The 20576-nt window shown below is 38.7% G+C and overlaps 1 long non-coding RNA gene across 2 annotated transcripts in view; it reads right to left on the bottom strand.

The window, feature by feature from the left end:
* Positions 1-20576, bottom strand: part of LOC143217784 (uncharacterized) — an 82630-nt gene that overhangs the window by 25943 nt on the left and 36111 nt on the right. For both annotated transcript variants that reach the window (XR_013010897.1, XR_013010896.1), the window contains exon 2: positions 16668-16800. This is a non-coding gene — a long non-coding RNA (uncharacterized LOC143217784). The remainder of the gene's footprint in view (positions 1-16667; positions 16801-20576) is intronic.

The following is a 20576-nucleotide window of genomic DNA, read 5'->3' as shown; positions in this document are numbered from 1 at the left end:
TATATTATTATATTTTAATTGATTATACATGAACTTATTTTGTTAGTGTATTCGTGACATTTTTCTGAGTGAAACGAGGCCAAACACGATATCATTCGGAGCATATTTTATTGTTTAATACACGATATAATAGAACCTCGATTATCCGAACAAATTCGTACAGTGATAGATATAGATTAAATCTGATTTGTACAGTAAATCGTATTGTATATCGCTTTTGATTCAACTGGACTGAACGAAGAATTCGAATAGTACTGGTTCGGATAATGGAGGTTCTATTAAATCGTGGATTAAACTACCAAGTATGCACAGAATTGTGTCGTGTTTGGACTCGTTTCAATCAGAAAGATGCAAGTCAACTAAACGACACGGAAAAACAATGATATCGCTTGTAAGTAAACAATAATAACAATCAACAACAAAATATGTGCTCCTCCGGCGCACTAAAAGTGACCATTTCATATTACATTATTAGACTGCGGATCTTTATGCATTTATAGCTCCTGAAAATTTTCAAAAAATGCTAGAACATGAAATTCGACAGAGTTTAGATTTTCATTGAAAACAAGAATTTCTTACGTCTGGAAAAATTGCAAATTGCGCATTCTATAAATTATAAATACATAATGAAGGGAATGTATTTACTCTAATTAGTACAAATTTTTATATTATACTAATATATGAACTTGGATTAGCATTAGTTAAACTTGGTCAATAATTTTGGGACACATTACGGTTATATCTGAAAGTGTCTCCGCAGAATCTCGGCTCTAGTCTCCGGGCGACAGTCAGTTTTAACAAGATCAGTTAATAATAGTACACGGTATGGACTATTATTATTAATGATCGATACCATTTCACGCAGTAACTTTCCCGCGGATAGACGTTGGGCTTTTTACGACAAGAATATACTTCCGTTGTTACCGGTGATAGTTATTTACGACTCGACTTTATTTTTACGCGAGCGGGTGACGCTGTTACTGTAGCAATAAAGTTTTTAGTCAATCGAGTTAACGCGACCGATGGCTCATGTGGGCATCACCCAAAAGAAAACCCGTATAGTGCACATGCATTAAATGCGGGGAGCCCCCCTTCCGCTAACCCGGCTCGTGCACAACAATACTTTAAGTCCGCTCACGCCGTTAGGCGTGGTACATGGTAGTCGCCGCGCGCGTTTATGGTGTCTTCGAATTACACGCACTACTTACATCGTAAGATTACGTCATTAACTATTTGTATAGCAAGATGGGTCTTGGTATTCGCAGGAGCATATACGAACTATGCCCGAAGTTTATGCTGGCTAAACTAACGCGAGCACGGCGACAGCGGCGGTGGCAACTTAGCTGCTGGAACACACGACAAATCAGGTGTAAATATAGCACACGGGCTCCATTGTTTAGGAGTATCATGGTGCTACGTGTACGCGTAATGCGATGTGTAATTGTACTTGCACCGTACAACGAGGAACTCGCGCACATGGTTTTCCCACGCGAAACTGACTATGAATCAACGAACCTATCGGCTTGCGAACCCCATTCGCGACGTAAGGTCGCCCTAATCCTGGACAGCAGTTTTTGCTACCTTTAATTTTATCAGTCTAGATAAAAAAAACTGATTTTTGAAGAGTTTTAACATAAAATTTAGGTTTTGTACAGTAATTTAAAATCCCAATATCATATTGTTTAGATTAATACTTTAATTGTATTAACAAGAATAATTCTAACCTAATAGCTGGACATATTAAATCCAATCTAAGCTAGTACCTGAACAGAAGTAAAGCCTTTAACGCGACAAATTGAATTTACATATAATTATATCTAGAACATCGAACTTTATTAAATCTTTAATGGTTTACATATCAAAATATTATTATATTAAATTATATTCTGTTTAATTTTCATTTTTTGTTGTGAAGCAAGCATTTCAAGAGACAAAATACTTCTTTCTCCATATTTTCTAATTAAGTGCATAATTTCGCTTTCTCTTCTTTAATTTCATCTTCATTTTCATTAGTTGCTTTAGAACTTATTTTTTTGGATTTATCATTGATTTTTAACTTAATATCTTTCATTTGTTGTGTAATTGTCCTTTTTCTTTCGTGTAAATTTTTATTGAATTCTCGTTCCTTTTCTTTTTATCGTCGAGGAGTTTCTAACTGATTACCTGGGCCGATTTTCCGTCGGGTTTCTTACATTCATAACTCCACCGAGCTTTTGCGAATTGAATGCGTGTGGCAGAGAGAATGCTCTCATCTCTAAGCACGGTGGGTATACGAACACACAGGCGCGCGTGGGAGTATGCGCGTACAGGCAAGAACGCGCGCAATTCCAGGCCCGTTGCTCGGTTTTAAAGCCGGACCGTTTCGTTCCATGTCGCTTCGCTCCGCTTACGAAGCCGCGTTTAGGGGTCAGATGCGGTGCAAGTTTTGTTTTACGCTTGTTGATTTCAATATCGCGCAACCTGCACGACGAATAAACGCTGTTCAAGTATGCCCAGCTACAAGTTTACAGATGACAGAGCGCGCGTATTTGCAATACTCCTGACTGTCGCCGACTGTTTTCATCGTTCTGTTTCGAATATTATAATAACAAAAGAAGGAACACATGCGTCCCACGAAAGCAACCTCTATAGCAATGGTCTTGCCGGATATCTCGAATATTTTTGATGCGAACATCCTCTGCCACAGTGTTGGGCAAAATTTTATTCAGATGACAGGTAATGAATAGGGATAACGAATAAAATTTTATTCGTCACTATCAAATAAATATCCAATGACCCAAGAACTTACATACAAATTTCGTATCCACTGAATCCGTATAAAAACATTCAGAATATTTAGGTAAAAAGCCGAAGCTATAATAAACAATTATTTCTATTACTATCCGAATAATTTTGCAATTCATAATCGTATGAAATAATATAATGATTAATCTTCGGATAAAATAATATAAGGTGGAGTGGGGTAAGTGCGCCCTAGTTTTTGCAAAGACGGATTTTAAACTGATGTATTTTCAATCTGGTATGTAAAAACTTAACTCTCTTGGTATCAAACTCTTGCCACAGTTATGATGGCTTCAGCCACTGATGAATTAGTATTACGTAGGATTCTAATTTTGCTTGAAAATTATCATTTTGATAAAATATTGTACTAAGTGTCAACTACTACGCACTTGCCCCGAAAATGGGGCAACCCCACTCCACCGTACTGATTATTCTTCGAATACATAATTGCCTAACTCTGCTCTGTTATCACCTAGAATGCATAAAAAGAATTTTGAAAATTCAGACTTTTTCAGCTAACGGAGTCTGTCAACGTGAAATATAGTGTATCAGAGGCGTTTCGTTTAAGGCGTTATATTTCTTCACTTATGATTCGCCATTAATTACCCCACAGGACGCGGAAGGAATAATCAATGCTCCGAAATGAATAATCAGTAAATTTAAATTGCAAGTATGGCTGCCGTAAATTTATTAGACCGCGCCCCGTTACTCGCAGACACGAACTTCGCGCCTTGCCTGCGTGCCTCGGATAAAATCGCTGTTACACCCCCCATGTTCTTATGGGAAGTCTGTGGGGTTCGGATCTCCTTCGACCCGGAGAATTGACTTGTCGTTACAATACTCAGTTGCTTAGTATTTCTCTACAATTTCTTTTACAATTAAATCTGCTTTGTTTTTAATAATAAACATAAACTTAGTTTCCGAGATATACAGGGTGCCTCAGAATTCCTTCAACATCCGGAAATGGAAGGTTCCTGAGATCATTTGAAGCGACATTTTCCTTTGCAAAAATGACGTGCACGGCTTTGTTAAGGAGATATTAACGAAAAACACGGACACCATTTTTGCAAAGGAAAATGTTGCTTCGAATGATCTCAGGAACCTCTTATTTCCGGATGTTGAAGGAATTTTGAGACACCCTGTAGTGATCTCTTGCAGGAAGCTAAATAAGCGAAAAATGTAATTTGTTGCAAAATATGACGGACAGTAATACACTAATTTAATGAGAAAGCCGTTTTATTTTTAAACATTTATTTACTCAAGCATGACGCACAATTCGGAGTATATTTGTTAGTATAATCCACGATTTATATATTAGAACCTCGATTATTCGAACCGATGATATCCGATTCATATACATTGGCAACTAAATTCGCGACCTTTCGTTTCGTAATTCTTTTGTTGTATCATTATAACCTCATTCAGAGACCATTCCTTTTGGACTGTACAGGGTGTCTCAAAATTAGGTCCGGAGCCGAAAATGGGAGGTTCCTGAGATCATTTCAAGCGACATTTTCCTTTGAAAAAATGTCGTCCGCGGCTTCGTTAACGAGTTATTAACGAAAAACACGGACCAATCAGAGCGCGAGCTAAGACGCGTGCAGCCCGGCGCGCCGGCAGCCGAGTGTCGGTGGCACGCCGCGATGTCGTAACGAACAAAAGTTTCTCGATGATGTGAATCCTCACCAATTTCGATAAGCTTTGGATATGTTGTCAATACCATGATTCTGAACAACATTTCCCTTCACAGTTTCTGTCGATCGGCTTTAGTTTACGACATTATTGTAAAAATTTGTAATTGTAAATCGATCGATGTACTATTTCCTGTCCGATTTCGATAAGCTTTGGATATGTTGTCAAGACCATGATTCTGAACAACATTTCCCTTTACAGTTTCTGTCGATCGGCTTTAGTTTACGATATTATTGTAAAAATTTGTAATTGTAAATCGATCGATGTACTATTTCCTATCCGATTTCGATAAGCTTTGGATATGTTGTCAATACCATGATTCTGAACAACATTTCCCTTTACAGTTTCTGTCGATCGGCTTTAGTTTACGATATTATTGTAAAAATTTGTAATTGTAAATCGATCGATGTACATACTACATATTTCCTCGCCGATGTCGATGAGCTTCATTTCAAAGGAAAAAGATATTTAAAACATCGAATTTATAACATATTTCAAAGTCATCGAAATCGGTGAGGACCCACATCATCGGCAACTTTACCCGAACGATAGAAGAAGCACAAACTTATTGAATTAAAAACTCACTTATTCAGCCGTAAATCCATTTGACTACCACATACAACCACCACACTTTTACATAATCTTCGAATCGGTGTTTTCGAGAATCATATGATTCTCGAAAAATCAATATCTCCTTGGGAACGATTTCATTTGTTTTAAACGACGCCTTCATCGAATACATTGTACGCTGGGAGAGCACAGTTTCGCGCGGCATCGCGAAGAGCATCGAACTCTTTCCGCGTCGGAGTAAGTAATTTCGTTCGATATCGATACGAGTTATAAAAGTGTGCTACGAGTTCAACAATTATGTAAAAGTGTGGTGGTTGTATGTGGTAGTCAAATGGATTTACGGCTGAATAAGTGAGTTTTTGATTCAATAAGTTTGTGCTTCTTCTATCGTTCGGGTAAAGTTGCCGATGATGTGGGTCCTCACCGATTTCGATGACTTTGAAATATGTTATAAATTCGATGTTTTAAATATCTTTTTCCTTTGAAATGAAGCTCATCGACATCGGCGAGGAGATAGTATGTACATCGATCGATTTACAATTACAAATTTTTACAATAATATCGTAAACTAAAGCCGATCGACAAAAACCGTCAAGGGAAATGTTGTTCAGAATCATGGTCTTGACAACATATCCAAAGCTTATCGAAATCGGACAGGAAATAGTACATCGATTGATTTACAATTACAAATTTTTACAATAATATCGTAAACTAAAGCCGATCGGCAGAAACTGTAAAGGGAAATGTTGCTCAGAATTATGGTATTGACAACATATCCAAAGATTATCGAAATCGGATATGAAATAGTACATCGATCGATTTACAATTACAAATTTTTACAATAATGTCGTAAACTAAAGCCGATCGACAGAAACTGTAAAGGGAAATGTTGTTCAGAATCATGGTATTGACAACATATCCAAAGCTTATCGAAATTGGTGAGGATTCACATCATCGAGAAACTTTTGTTCGTTACGACATCGCGGCGTGCCACCGACACTCGGCTGCCGGCGCGCCGGGCTGCACGCGCCTAGCTCGCGCTCTGATTGGTCCGTGTTTTTCGTTAATAACTCGTTAACGAAGCCGCGGACGACATTTTTTCAAAGGAAAATGTCGCTTGAAATGATCTCAGGAACCTCCCATTTTCGGCTCCGGACCTAATTTTGAGACACCCTGTATATCATTGGAAAGCACTGCATTTTACGATTAATTTGATATAAAATACTCGTGCTTAAAAAATATATATAAATGAGTTTGATTGAGAAAATGTACAGGTCAAGAACTTACTTGCCAACCTAATAAACATGATTTATTATACAAATCAGTGAAAGGTTTACTCTATAATTGTAGCAAGATAACTATTCTCCTATGCGCTATTCTACTGATTAGTTCGGATAGTCGAGGTTCTATTGTATCGTGGTTAACACAGGTAGGCAAGCCTGCACCGAATTGTGTCGTGTTTGGACTCGTTTCAATCAGAAGAGTACGAGGTAACTAGATAACGCGAAATAATATTGTAAAATATATTATCGCGAACACCGTACGTGAAAGTAAAAATTTGGTGTAACGTTGCTTGCTCTGTATGAAATTCTCTGGCAAACGAACTGTGGCAACAGGGAGTCACCTGACCGGAAACAAAACTGAGAAAGTAGTATCATTTGTCGCTCGGACGTTAGATGGATGCGTGTCAGTCGCAAAATCCGGCCGCCGGTTCGCACTCGCCGGTAATTACCTAATTAACCGGGAGGATGAAAATTACGGGTAAAATTCTATAAGCAGTAGAGCAACGAGAGCTTAGTAACTATTAATTAAATGGGCGTCGACGGTGGATCGTTGGTGGGCGGATACGGTGGCCGTAATTGTTAACGAAACTGCGGCACCGGCGCTTGTTCCCGCTCGCTTCCTTCGAACCGTTTTCGCCACCCCCTGCTGTCTCCTTTTTGCACTTGCTAACTATCCGCCGGTTTATAATTCACGCGTACGCGTCCATTACGCGGTTCCACGGCTCTCTCTCTCTCTCTCTCCCCCCCTCTCTCGCAAGCGCAAACAATCAAATGGCAACACCGTCGAGCGGCACATTTCTACGCGTAAAGTTATACATGCATGAAATTGCATGGGGGGACACAGATATGCCGCGTGAACCGTAACAACGTTACAGGCGAAATTACATGTGGCCGCCCTGCGAATTCGCGTGTTTGCTCACGCTCGACGCATAAGCTTTAACCCTTTCGCTAGAACGGACACGCGTATGCGGACACCGTAAGACGCTACAACCCGCTACGGCCCGCGAAGATGACCTGCACGAATCTGTTAACACTCTGCGGCTTAGGCTACACGTGTTTATGACGCAGCTGTTCCGGAAGATTCGGAAAGTTGGCCGCACGTGCCAGCTGTCTTACGTGTCCAATCAGAGTTGGGCAAAAATGTAATCAACGATTGACGAATAAATTTCTACTTCAATCGTTAATCGCAATTAACAATTTTTAATCGTACACATTAATCAATCAATCTTGGTTAAAATTTTAATTGATTAATGTCCAACTCTGCTGTCAGCGCGTTTAGCATTAAAAAACTGATCATTTCAGGTAAAAATCTTGTACATAATGGAACTAATATGCTCGACACGCTAGAAGAAGGCAGTACGATTTATCTGGAGCGACGCAGAACGGTAAAAGTATCATCTTGTAGGTATGGATGTGCGAGGAGCATGGAGACTGGGAAGCAATTCAAGGCGTTATACATTGCTTCTCCCTCCCCAACCTCACACTCTTCTAGGGAAGTTCGCATCGAGAGGCTGCCGTGCAATTCAACAGATCAACCGAAAGAAAGAGGGAAAGAAAGAAAAAGTGGTATGCGGCGATGCGAGGCGCCGCACCTCGCCGGTGGCGTCGATTCGCTTTGACATTTTTAATGCATTCCTAAAGACTGTCGATCGCATTGAGACACCAGCTACCAACCCCGATGGACAGCGAGCTGATGTTCCTCGTTCGAAAATCACGACGCGAACTGAACAACAATTTTTCTACTTCCCGATAGCGTCATTTTTCCGCCCTCATCAGTCCATCAATCGTTGACGAATTCATTTCGAATCACCAGACTGCAGATCTTCATCTAAAATAAACAATTTTTGCATAAAGCATACACACCATACAGATATTTCCGTCTTCAATAATTTAAGGTGAATGTTTCCGTTTGGAAAATGGTATAATAGATGAAACTATGTAAAGAAAATTATTCTTTTTTATTCGATTAAGACTTAAGGTTGTCTTATACGAAGAATAGGTTGACATGATTGTAATTTGTACAACGAATAAATAAGAAAATGTGACTTGAACAAATATTGTGTGAACAAAAATTAATTTCTGTGCTATCGATAGTTTTGTGGGAAAAAATTAATGAAAATCACTTGGCATCTAGCATCATTTCAAGTTGAAAGTGACAGATTTGAAGAAAACAGTTTATGAAATTTTAACTAGTCTTGCGTGTTAATTATATGTTACAAATATGTGTATAGAAATATTTTTTCAGGTGCAAAACATTTTTGCAGATCGAGGATCGACTTGGCTTTCTAGGATTGAGCGATCTCAATGTCGTTAACAACGCCATTCCCATCGCAGGAACAATCATTTCTAATACATCCGAATCCCCGTACCAAACCCATCATAATTAATGAACAACATGGCTTTGTATTCGGTCGCTCAGCTGCCACTAATCTCTTATTATCACCATTACAAATCCAATGGCTTGGAACACCATCACACCAAATTGATTCCATATAGCGATCCGTGTAAAACCTTCTATTCCGGCGGATACCTTGGATCTCGTTAAAAGATTAACTGCTTCTGCTACGCGAAACAATTGAGTAGCACATGCATTTATTCTACGTATTCTACGGGGTGACCCAACTTCCTCGAAATAGGTGATTTCTCAGATCATTTAAAATAACTTTTTACTTTGCGAAATTGTTCCACGCGACTCCGTTAAAGAGTTATATACCGTAAATCCTCTATAAACGCAAAGAGGCTGTACACGATAAACGCAAAAAAATATCCCCACCACTTTAGTTATCTGATCTCGGCTCGGGTATATCGGTGTGAAGCACTACTAATGCGACGCGGAGAGTCGCAGTCGTCGGCACAGTTCAAAGGCCCGTGCGTCCTCACAATGTAACACCAATATTCAATCTTTTTTGTTATTACTTATTTTTTTATGAAACTTTCACCAATATATTTGTGGCATTTTTCTGATTAAAATAAGTTCAAACGCGATATAATTTCTACTGTATTTAGTGGTTCAATTGACGATGAACGTTCCGGGCGTATGGGAAAGAAAGAGACGCGGAGAGTAGCAGTCGCCGGCACAGTGCAGAAGTCCGCGCGTGGTCTCTCTTCACACTTTTGCATTTGTAGAGGTTTTACTGTATTAACACGGAAAAACACTGATCAATCAGAACACCACTACAGCGGGAAGAGTTGTATGAAAGAAACTGATTTTGAAAATACGGTAAAAAAATCAAATTGACGTTTCGAATGAAAAACTGTTTCGATGAAACCAATTGGTACTAAATTATTTTAGGTAGTACTTCTTATCGAATCGCCCTGTATAAAACAGTGTAATCGGAAAAACGATCGTCGATTGCTGCGTAACTATAGCAGCAATATATCAACAAGTTTACGACGTCTTCGTGTTATCTGAGCGACTATGGGGTCGTTAAACGTGTTCTAAAACTCTTATTTCAACAACGTTCAACGGGAACGGTATCAAACGTTTATGTCAAACTTGGAAAATATTGGTACACTGACGATTAAACTGCGATTTTAGCATACGGGGACGAAAAATGATTTAATTGCTGCTGGAACGTCGTTAAGTTAAATGGTAATAAATGCGATTACTTAAACGCTACGTTACAGACATAAAACAGTCGCTAAGTATGCTCGAGGCGGACCAATTATTTAACAAATACCGAAATATAACGTCAACGGTACGGGACATTTTCATTTCGATAACAGATGTGTCAGTGCCGAGCTAATGGACTTGCTTTCTACGTGAAATTGAATTATAACGGTGTAGCAGTTTGCGGCTTTCTCGTGTAACAAGATTTAATAAAGCAGCTGCGTAATAATATGGTATAGCAATAACACATGCAGTACATTACTGCACGCGTTATACGCGCGCATCGAGTCGTACGGATATCGAGGAGAGATATTATCGCGGAGCAAAATTACGCTATCGGGAACTAGACAAACTGTTGTTTTGACACTCACCGGCATTTTCGCCAGGGCTATCAGCGCGGTCGCTGTCCATCCGGTGTCTCAATGCGTGAAATTGTTGCAATTCGCAACGGAGATTCTTCATAAACGTTACTATAACCGAGATCGATATTATAATAATTTTAAACAATTCGCGATTGCTGGAAACGCATCAAATACGCGGTATAGTTGTTAAACCTGTGATTTTCTTCGCAGGGAATACAGTTTCTTTTGTCCTCAATAATTTTATACGAAAATTTATATTTACTGAATGCCTGCGGCGACTGCGATGCTTAACACAGGCCTGGGCAACTGACTGCTCGCGAGCTGCCGACGCTCGAACCCCCACCCGGAACGTTTAAATTAACGCTTTAAATTAACCCTTTGCACTCGGAGCTATTTTAACTCGGAAATTAAACATTTCTTCTAGCTAGAATAATTCCATTCTGAGGTGAAACGTCCTAAGTGTGGACAAGCCAAAAGTGATGCCTAAATCTGGACAATTGAATTTTTATAGTGAAACCCCAACAATGAAGAGATTAAATAATTATTTTATATATTCTGAGGCCTCTCTTAGCAACAAGTAGGTGTGAATTGTGAATATTATTTGATTAAGATATTAATTGAAATTTTAAAATAAATTCAAAGTTTATCTCAAAACAATATGCAAAATAATCTATTTTCATGCGAATCATGTACATTTATAGTTTGAACTTTCATTAGAAAAAAAGATATATAATTTAAGCCCTCAGGCAAAAAATAATTATCACACATAATAATGTTGATATTGTAAAATAAATTGGCTATCAGACGTAACATAAATAATAATTATTAATTCAAATATTAGATGTCCAAGTTTAGAACTGCTTTGAAGTATAAGTACATACTTCATACTGGGACGCGATGGCAGTAGTGTTGTCCAACTATAAGCTTTATACTCGATGTGCATACGCCTTTTAAGCCGGACACGTGTTTGCGACTAAAATCAACTCGTTTTTCACTTAAATGGCAAATTATGTAAGTAAATGTACGTACATATAATTAATCTTCTATTAGCTTGTAAAAAGAGAAAAACAAAATTAAAAAAGAAAGAGAACAAGAAATCAATAAAAATTTACACGAAATTGATACGATACCTCATACAATACGCGTAAATGTTTAGTAATTGATTAGATACCAACATATTTGATGGTGACTCTGAGTCACCACTCGAGTGCTAAGGGGTAATTGAAAAAAGCTACGACCTTCCGTTCCAACATAATCACATTCTCACCCTGTTAAAATGATTAGGAGTCGACATGAATTTTCATTTAACTGGAGAATTAACGTTTTTAAATAGCAGCGACTTAAACAATGGCACACTTCGGGGCACGCTTCTGAGTCCGCTTAATACAGCGGGGTATCAATGTTCTCGATGAAATTGCGTCGTTTGAATAATTGAGCGCAGGATTGAGCCATTTTCGGATAAACAGCGTTCGGGTAACCATGTTTCTATTGTGCCTCTAATACTCTAATAGTCGACCGGCCGTCTACGGGGCGTAGAGACTATGGGAAAGGAGGAGAGGATCTGTGGGTCCAGGTCGTTAAATAGGGAAGTCTGGAGGCGATCTCGGCTGTCGGCCGCTTAAACCTGACCCAATAACTAAGGTGCTCATTCAATATTCGTAGTTATTCGGCTGCGTTTCCGTCCAGCAGCGTACAGCAAAGTAACCCCTCGTGCTCGTGAGGGCCGCTGCGGCCTGCGGCGAGGAATCTCTCTCGAAACCTAAACGCGACGCAGACAGCAGATCCTTGCTCGTAACCACTCGATGCACCTACCTATTCGTTCCCTCTACTCCACTGTGTGCCCGGATCCGCAGCATGTAATTACCATTGTTATTGCATGTATTCAACCGGCCAGACAAAAATACGGTAATGCCTCGTTACAAATGCAAAAGTTCGCGGCAAGCACAACGGACGAGGAGACTTCTATTGGGATGAGCGATACACTCCTGGACAAATACTCTCCAACGGTATTGTCTGAATCAATGGGACAATCGCCCGATAAATGCTTCAAAATATATAATAGAAGTAATCGTATCAATTCAGTGACAGAATATTTCGATGATCTCAATTATTTTTCTTTGAAAGATTTATAGGCATATCCCGGACGTTCTTCCGATTAAAATGAGTCCAAGCACGACACAGTTTGGATCACGTTTACTCGTTCAATACGCGATATAGTGTAGAGCCTCGATTATCCGAACCTGGGCTCATTTTAAAGCCTTAAACCTCTACTCTACTTTCGTCGAAAGTTAAATTAATGTTCGGATAATAACACTGTTATATAGCTACAATGCTAGATTAAATCTTCACCGATTTGTTTATCCTCCGCTCTAAATTGAATATCTCGAATGAGAGAAACTAACAAATAAAACTTCTTTGTCTCTAATTATTCCTGTATAAATCTTTTACCAGCATATTCGTGACATTTTTCTGATTAAAACGAGTCGAAACATGACACTATTTGGATCATATTTATCGTTTAATCCGCGTTCGGATAATCGAGGCTCCACTGAATCGTGAACTCCGAGTTGTGTCGTGTTGGGTCTCATTTTAATCAGAAAAATGTCACGAATATACTGGTGACAGTGTCTCATAAAAATATAATTAAAAAAAAGTTTTGTCACCGGATTAATATTGTATAATACTATACGAGAAACTAGCATACACAATTAATTCTCGATATTCAGAATTGCAGCATTGAAATTTGACGCTTTATTTTCTATACTAAATGCGCGCAGTGTTATATTACCTTCAATTACCATGCGTATTCAATCGCTAATTGATCGTTGCAAGACATCCGCCGATATACCGGAAAACATTTTACCAGCGAAACGTTAACAATGAAAATTTTCGATCCTGTTTTAAAGGCGATACGGGGCGCGAGAGGCACGGGGCGATGGATTCGCTAATTCCAATGTAATACATCCGAGTGATTATCTTGATGCGAAGTTATCAATAAAATCGCAGCGGGTCTCTCGATTTTGGAGCTTACACTTCGATGCTTCCGTGCTTTTTACAGCGCAGTGGGCTCCACATTATACACGTGCGTCATTCTGCGAAATTAATGCATCAGTTCGTGCCATATACTTTTCCGGCGCATTCGTTTCAAAGATCATTATCCCCCGTGCTCGCATTGATAAATTGGACCATTAACATCAGTAAATTGCTTTAATGGATCGTGTTCGTTTTGTTAAAAATAAATGACAGAGCTGCCCACATTTTTCCGAATGAGAATCTGTGCTTGACGTTGCGCGATATCCCACGCTTATCGCCAAGAAAAATCTGCTCGCGCGGAAACCATAACTGTTCTTGAAAATAATAAGCCTTTCGATAATTATTTACAAGGTTTTTCAACTTGTCCCAATGATCTCAAGGTCGCCGTTTAAACAATTCTTGTTATGACTGCTTTAATAATTTTTATAAATTATGCAGAATATACATATGTTCTTAAATTGTCTCAATGTTTTTATTTTTACTCATTATTGTCCTAAATGCATAAAATGTAGTCTACTGATCGTAACAATGGTTGCTCGACAATGGAATCGATAAAGCTTGCATCTGAAGGTTGTAGTATGAAAGAAATATTTCCGAACATATTCCTGACATTCTGCCGATTAAAATGAGTCCGAACACGATACAATTTCTGCCACAGTTGCTCGTTTAATCCACGATGTAGCAGATCCTCGACTATCCGAACTAATCAGTGAGGAGATAGGAAGACTCCTGTTACCGTCCTAGGTTAAATCTTGGCTGATTTGTGTATTAAATCGTTTCACTTATTTACTGTTGAAATGTGGAGCACGGATATCATCGGTTCGGATAATCGAAGCTCTACTAAATCACGAATTAAACTAACGAATGTGCTCCGAATTGCGTCGTGTTTGAGCTCGTTTCAATCAGAAAATTCTCGCGAATATATTGCTAATAGTTTCGTAAGTAAACTTTTAAAAGACACAGTTTAGTGACGATAACTAAATTAATTTTAGCCTGTTCAGGAACAGTTGCACTTAACCGCTTGCCTTACAATATCGTGTCTGACACGTGATGAAGATGATTCTGAACACATTCTAATAAAAATGTAAATTAATAATTTCCTTTAAACCGAAATAAAATTCTATTTTGGTTTTGTTAATGCAGGCATACAATTTATATCAATATATTCTCATTTTTCACGAAATTACGATTTATAAAAAAGTTCCAGTCGCTAAAACCGTAAAATAAATCGCAAGGCAAGGGGTTGAAGAGGGTGCATATGAAAATTTCTTGAATGCTCATAACCAGAATGCCCACTTAACATTGTAATCGACTATGTTGAATCGAGATTAATTCACGATTTATTGACTGACGAACGCGGCGAGGAAAGCGCAAAGGAGAGCGACGCCGGGCGAAACAGTTTCCCGCGAATGAGGCTTTATTAAAAGGGTGTAGCGGAGATTATTACGAGTTAGATGGTTGGTTAGCTCGTCTTAAAGTTGTTGGCTCCGCGTTACGCGGCCGATAGCAAGACCTACAGAGAAGGTCGTACCGACTTTACTCGTTAAACAAGCCCGCAGGCTCTCCGCATTTCTCTTAGAGATCCTATATCCATCACAGTTTTCCTCGTTCCTAGTTTCTCGTTCTATTCTTGTAACGCTAGCTGCCTGCCATACCATTCCCGTCCCGTTCCATTTCGTTCCGTTTCGTTCCGTTTCGTTCCGTCGAAACGGCCGGTCGCTTTTCACAATGGTCTCCGAATATTCTCGGAGGCCGCCCCCTCGATTCAACTCGCATAATACACCGAACATAATAAACATAAACGTCTCGGTGACGCTTCGCGGATCCAGAATTCAGAAGATCGAGGAAGCGGAGGATCGAGGTGGCAGAAAATCGAAGGCTGCTACCTAATATTTCGAATAATATTTCGCTAATACTACGATTAGACGTGTCGTAGATATTTTCGAAAAAAAACTTTTTAAAAAAAAATTAAACCTACTTCGAATAAACGAAACACTTTGTCAAACGCAAATCTGAGAATCAATATATTTTTCCAACAGTTTAGAGGAGGTACTCGAAAATCCGTGATCTCTTTTCTTCGATGGAAAGTAATTTTCCTGTACGAGTTTCAGTGCAAAATTTTTATGGATTAACTGCTAAAATTAACAAAGTTAAGATTATTAAGTGTGGAAGACACCTTTCTTTTTTTCACAATGGTCGCCGAATATTCTCCGAGGCCGCCTCATCGATTCAACTCGAACAATACACGGAACAGAATAAACATAAACGTCTTGGTGACGCTTCGCGGATCCAGAATTCAGAAGATAGGGGAAGCGGAGGATCGAGATGGCAGTGGATCGAAGGCTTGTAGCTAATATTTCAAGGACGAAAGAAGCAAAGGGCCGACAGGTGAAGAGGATGAGGGAGATTAATTCGGTGAAACTCCTATCCGCAGATCTCCAAACCACCTCCTGGTAATGTATCGTCAGGGATAAACCTACTAATTTGAGCAAGTCAATTTATCGTCTGACCTGTCAGGCAGCGAAACACAATGGCGACTGGCGTAACATGGATCAAGGTATTTCTACGCCGATTAGCGGATTCCCTTATGCATGTAGCGTGCGTGTACCGGTCCCTATCCTCGCTCTCGTCCCCTGCTTTCATTTACGATAATAGTCTTTCCGCGGATGCCCGGGCAAGGATTACCGACGCGTGCAAATACAACCGTTACTTCATATAATTGCCCCGCTTCATATAATTGATGCGCGGGGACTCTCGCGACAGATAATCGCTGCCACCACAGAAAAATGTTTCATCGAACTGTTCCGAAAGCATCGACCGTTCTCGCGTGGAAAATAGGATTTAGGCTGACACGGTAATGCTTCCATGTGTGTGCAAGAGATGTGCAAAACTTTTTGGATTTGTTTATTCTTCTGCGAAACTGTTAGTGGCCTATTTGTAAAATTTTCCTGATTAAAGTGAGGCCCGACACGATACACTTCGATTAAACGCTAAGCGTGGTCTGAATTGCGTCGTGTTTAGACTCATTTTAATAAGAAAAATACCACGAATATGTTACCAAAAGAATCATACAGAAAATCATTCGGATCAAACAAGTTTTATTAATTAATTTCGAAGACGTATCGAGATATTACTGTACAAGTATACTCGAACACTTCGAATTAAAATTTGTCTGCGGAAAGATTGAGTGCAGATGATGATGAATAATATTGTGTAATATATGTTGTAATAATACAAATAATGTTACAATATGTGTTGTGTAATATATAATGTAATATTATTATTTTATTAATATTATTATTCATAATTATTTAATGAATATGGTCTATTACTTACCATCGTTAACCATATCTTCACTCCATGGGCTTTACTCAAAAACTTGGAACTTGGGTGCCACACAACTTGAGTGAGATGTCGAGCAGTTGTCGAAAATTAATTTTTCTGCCTCTTGGAACTTCCATTGAAAAGCCTGCAAATTGATTAAAATTAATTCACTCGAAAAATTGAAGCAGATAGGTTTGTAGAGCAAGAAAAGGACTTGTGAAAATGCATATATACTTTACCTAACAAAACACAAAATTGCGGGGAAAAAATAAAATACAAAAAACGCGGGAATTTATTACACAGCCCAATATATATAACCTTTATAACAAAAGTAAATTTTCCTGTAAATTATTACAGATTTTCTGGGTGTTCCAGTTTCTCTATCGATTCTTTCAGTTCATAAAATTCAAAACAATTGTATGTTTCTAAACAAAACTGCACGAGTTTATAATCTTTCGGATGCCTCGCACAGATTTCGTTAGGAAAAAGCAATTTCTTGTATTTTTAGCAAGCTTTTCAAATCCCGGTCCATATTACCTGCACAGTACACGAACATATCCGAGTCATCGAAAATGCGAAAAGTCGAGACGACTGCTCCATAAATCCTTGATATATTCATACATATACATATACACACACATATATATATATATATATATATATATATTTATTTATATATTATATGCATAGAGAACAAGCACATAATGCTCTAGAAATGCAGATAATACGAGCACGCATGGCTAGAGTATCGAAGTAAATGTTCGATATCAATCTCGTGTTTCAACGCATGTCACGGTCTCGATGCCAAGTTTAGTTGCCGGAATTTGCCACGCGTCAATCACATAATTCCGAATCCATTCCGTAGCTTTTATTGCGCATCATGAATGACATTAATGCGTATAACAATGCACTTTCAATATTTCCGCGAATGAAATTCATAGCAATTGAAATTAATACGTATCGATAGACTTGCAGCATTGCGAATTCGCCGAAATCTATGCCAGAAACGCGCTTGTTCACAGTATTTAAACCCGAGGGAGTATATTATAGTATTTTCCTTTGATTAGGTAATCAGTTTCGATGCCTTTCAATATGTTTTCATTAGTGTAATTTAAGTTACATTTTGCAAACGAGAGAACTGTATCAAATGTGTTCCAGGTACCATTTAATGGAAACCCTGTTCGTTAATTTCGAAGATTATGGAATAAAATCGTCATAGGAAGAAGAACAGTGGTCTTCGAAACAGTTTCGACTTCGACATTTGTGAATAATTTTTTCATAGTGCAATTAAAAATAATTACAATTAAAATAAAATAAAATCATTGGATAAAGAAGAACGGTGGTCGTGTAATATATGTATAGAAAACATAAAACCAATAGTTAAATCTTAACTAATTAAAGCTTGTGTATCCTGTGTCGTCCTGTTTACACAGCGAAGCTACCAGTAATTTAACTTTGTTCCTTTACCAGCACGAAGCAAAGTTCGATTAAATTTCATATTACGGATCTCTTTAATAGGGATTAAAACCTACTGAAAATCACACGGACCGAGTATTCGTTTATTTTAATTGGACATTGTCCCATGAAAATGTAATTAGCGATTAAGGAAACCAATTTTTCATCACGTTGCGGCGCACGGTGGCCCAGATCGAAGAATTTAGTATTTCGGTATAAATTTCTAACTACGACGAATATACAGTCGGTGTACAAAGTATTCGTAGATCTTTTAAAAACGAATAAATTTTTCAAAATTGGACTCAGCAGCTTGAGTTTTTTTGAGACATTAGAAGGGTTAGTTTACTAGCTAATGTGTAAATAATTTTTTTTTTGTAACTGTTATTGGCCGCAATTACGAAGGGAACAGTAAAGACCACGATTTTTAAATTTTTTATCTGTGCCTGTAATGAAAATTTAATACATGTATTTTGTAAATCTAAATAAGTTATATACAATATGTATGTACAAAGTTTCTCATTGAAATTGGCTGACGGATAAAAAAGCTATGGGCATTGTAAGATGTAATTAGTGACTAAAGTCTAAAAATATTATTTTCTCTTTTTTAATGCACTTTAATATAATCGTAGTTTTTAAACAGTTTTTTTATATATTTTTTTATTCCTAATGACATTAAAATACATAAAAATAAATATTTTGCCCTGAATATATTTGTACAATTCAATGAGAATGTATTCTCGTTGGCGAGGAAAACAAAATTGTCAATCATTCTCATATTTTTATAATTTCAGAATTTGAAAAAACATTATTCATAAAAGGTAAAAATAAACCTGGGGAAAATACTCGACCCAACCGGAACACGAATTTCCACCCCTATTATCCAGTATCACTCGTAAGTTTCGTCGCGAGATGTTGAATCGACTGAAGATGCAAGAAATAAAGGATATCGGTACACGCGGAACGGTTTTGTCTGGGAGTGTACACGTAGATAGGCGATAGTGCGGTAACTTTTGCGGTAGTTAGGAGAGATAATAGCTGGTATCCGATCCATCGAGCAGGTAAAACGCGTGTTGCCGGGTGGGTGTTACGTCTGTCCGGGAGAAGAATTCTATATAGCACGGTAATTGGTTGTTATTGTAAGAGATAGCGAATTGCGATGGCGCCGGCGCCGCCATCGGCACACCAGACCAACCGATCCGTGTGCGCCTGCTGCTTTCATCGTGATAGCGTTATACGAGTCAAAAAGGGGTGGGGGGTGTGATGGGGGCGGGGTAGGAGGGGGTTCGAACGGCAGGGGGTTAGGACAGCATACGCCGTCCGCTACCACGAGAGGGATGAATTATCGCACCCGGTAACCGAGTCGAAACTTCTCAATTCCCATTAAGCGAGGCAGTCGACCAGAAACCGATAGGTTAGTTGGTGAACCTGCTGAGAATCCCCGGTGCTCAGACCACCGGCCAACTCGGTGACTACACATTGGTCTGATCAGGAACATCGGCAACCAGGCGCCAAGAGGACACAAACTCCCCTCCTCTCCTCTTCCATCCACCCCGCCCGTTCCCCCCCCCCCCGCCCGCCCACTTCTGATCACTTACACTGCCTCCACCGCGAACAACACTAATAATAATATCACGGGGAGGGATACGGCGACATTCCGCATACAAATGCCGCCATTACATTCGCTGGCTATCGTGCCGCGCCGTCGTTTTTCCACCTCCAAACTGGGAACGAAATCGAAATACGGTAATGCTTCCGTATATGCGAAAGAGATGCGCATGATGCTCGTGAAAAATTTAGTCTCGACGCGGCGACGCGACGGTGGCATAGATGTTCGATCGATCAGAAGTGTAACGCGATATGGTATCAGATGTATGTACATCGGCAAAATTATAATAATTTATTGACAATGCTCCGTTGCTTTTTCATCATTTTCTTCGTGAAAGCTTTATCCCGACATGTTAGCGACGTTTCCTCGAACGAGATGAGTACAAACACGACACCGTTTCGATAGTATTTACTAGTTCTATCCACGATGAAGCGGAACTTTTATTATCCGAACCAATAAAGTAAGACTTTAAAGTATTAGTTTACTACTATCTGCCGTGATAGATCTTTTCTAATTTGTACAATAAATCGTTTTGCATAACTTTAGATTCAACGAGAGAATTTAGATACCGTTGGTTCGGATAATAGAGGCTCTACTAAATCGTGTATTATACGAGTAAATATGATGCGAATTGCGTCGTGTTTGGACTCATTTTAATCAGAAAAATAATTTTTTTTTAAATACCACGTTTTTAAAAAGGACGTTTTTCGTTTTAAATCTTACAAGTATTTTCATAGCTCTATTAAAAATTCACAATCACAAATTTTCAGGACTATCTGTACGGGGTTAGAAATCTCTATAGGACTAGGAAAAATTATTTTATACTTTTCAGTCCGTTTTAAAAACGTGGTATTTTAAAA

Source organism: Lasioglossum baleicum, chromosome 18 (genome assembly GCF_051020765.1).
Source record: "Lasioglossum baleicum chromosome 18, iyLasBale1, whole genome shotgun sequence".
Taxonomy (NCBI): Eukaryota; Metazoa; Arthropoda; class Insecta; order Hymenoptera; family Halictidae; genus Lasioglossum; species Lasioglossum baleicum.
The sequence above is the reverse complement of the archived record's forward strand: the minus strand, read 5'-3'. Positions and strand labels throughout refer to the sequence as shown.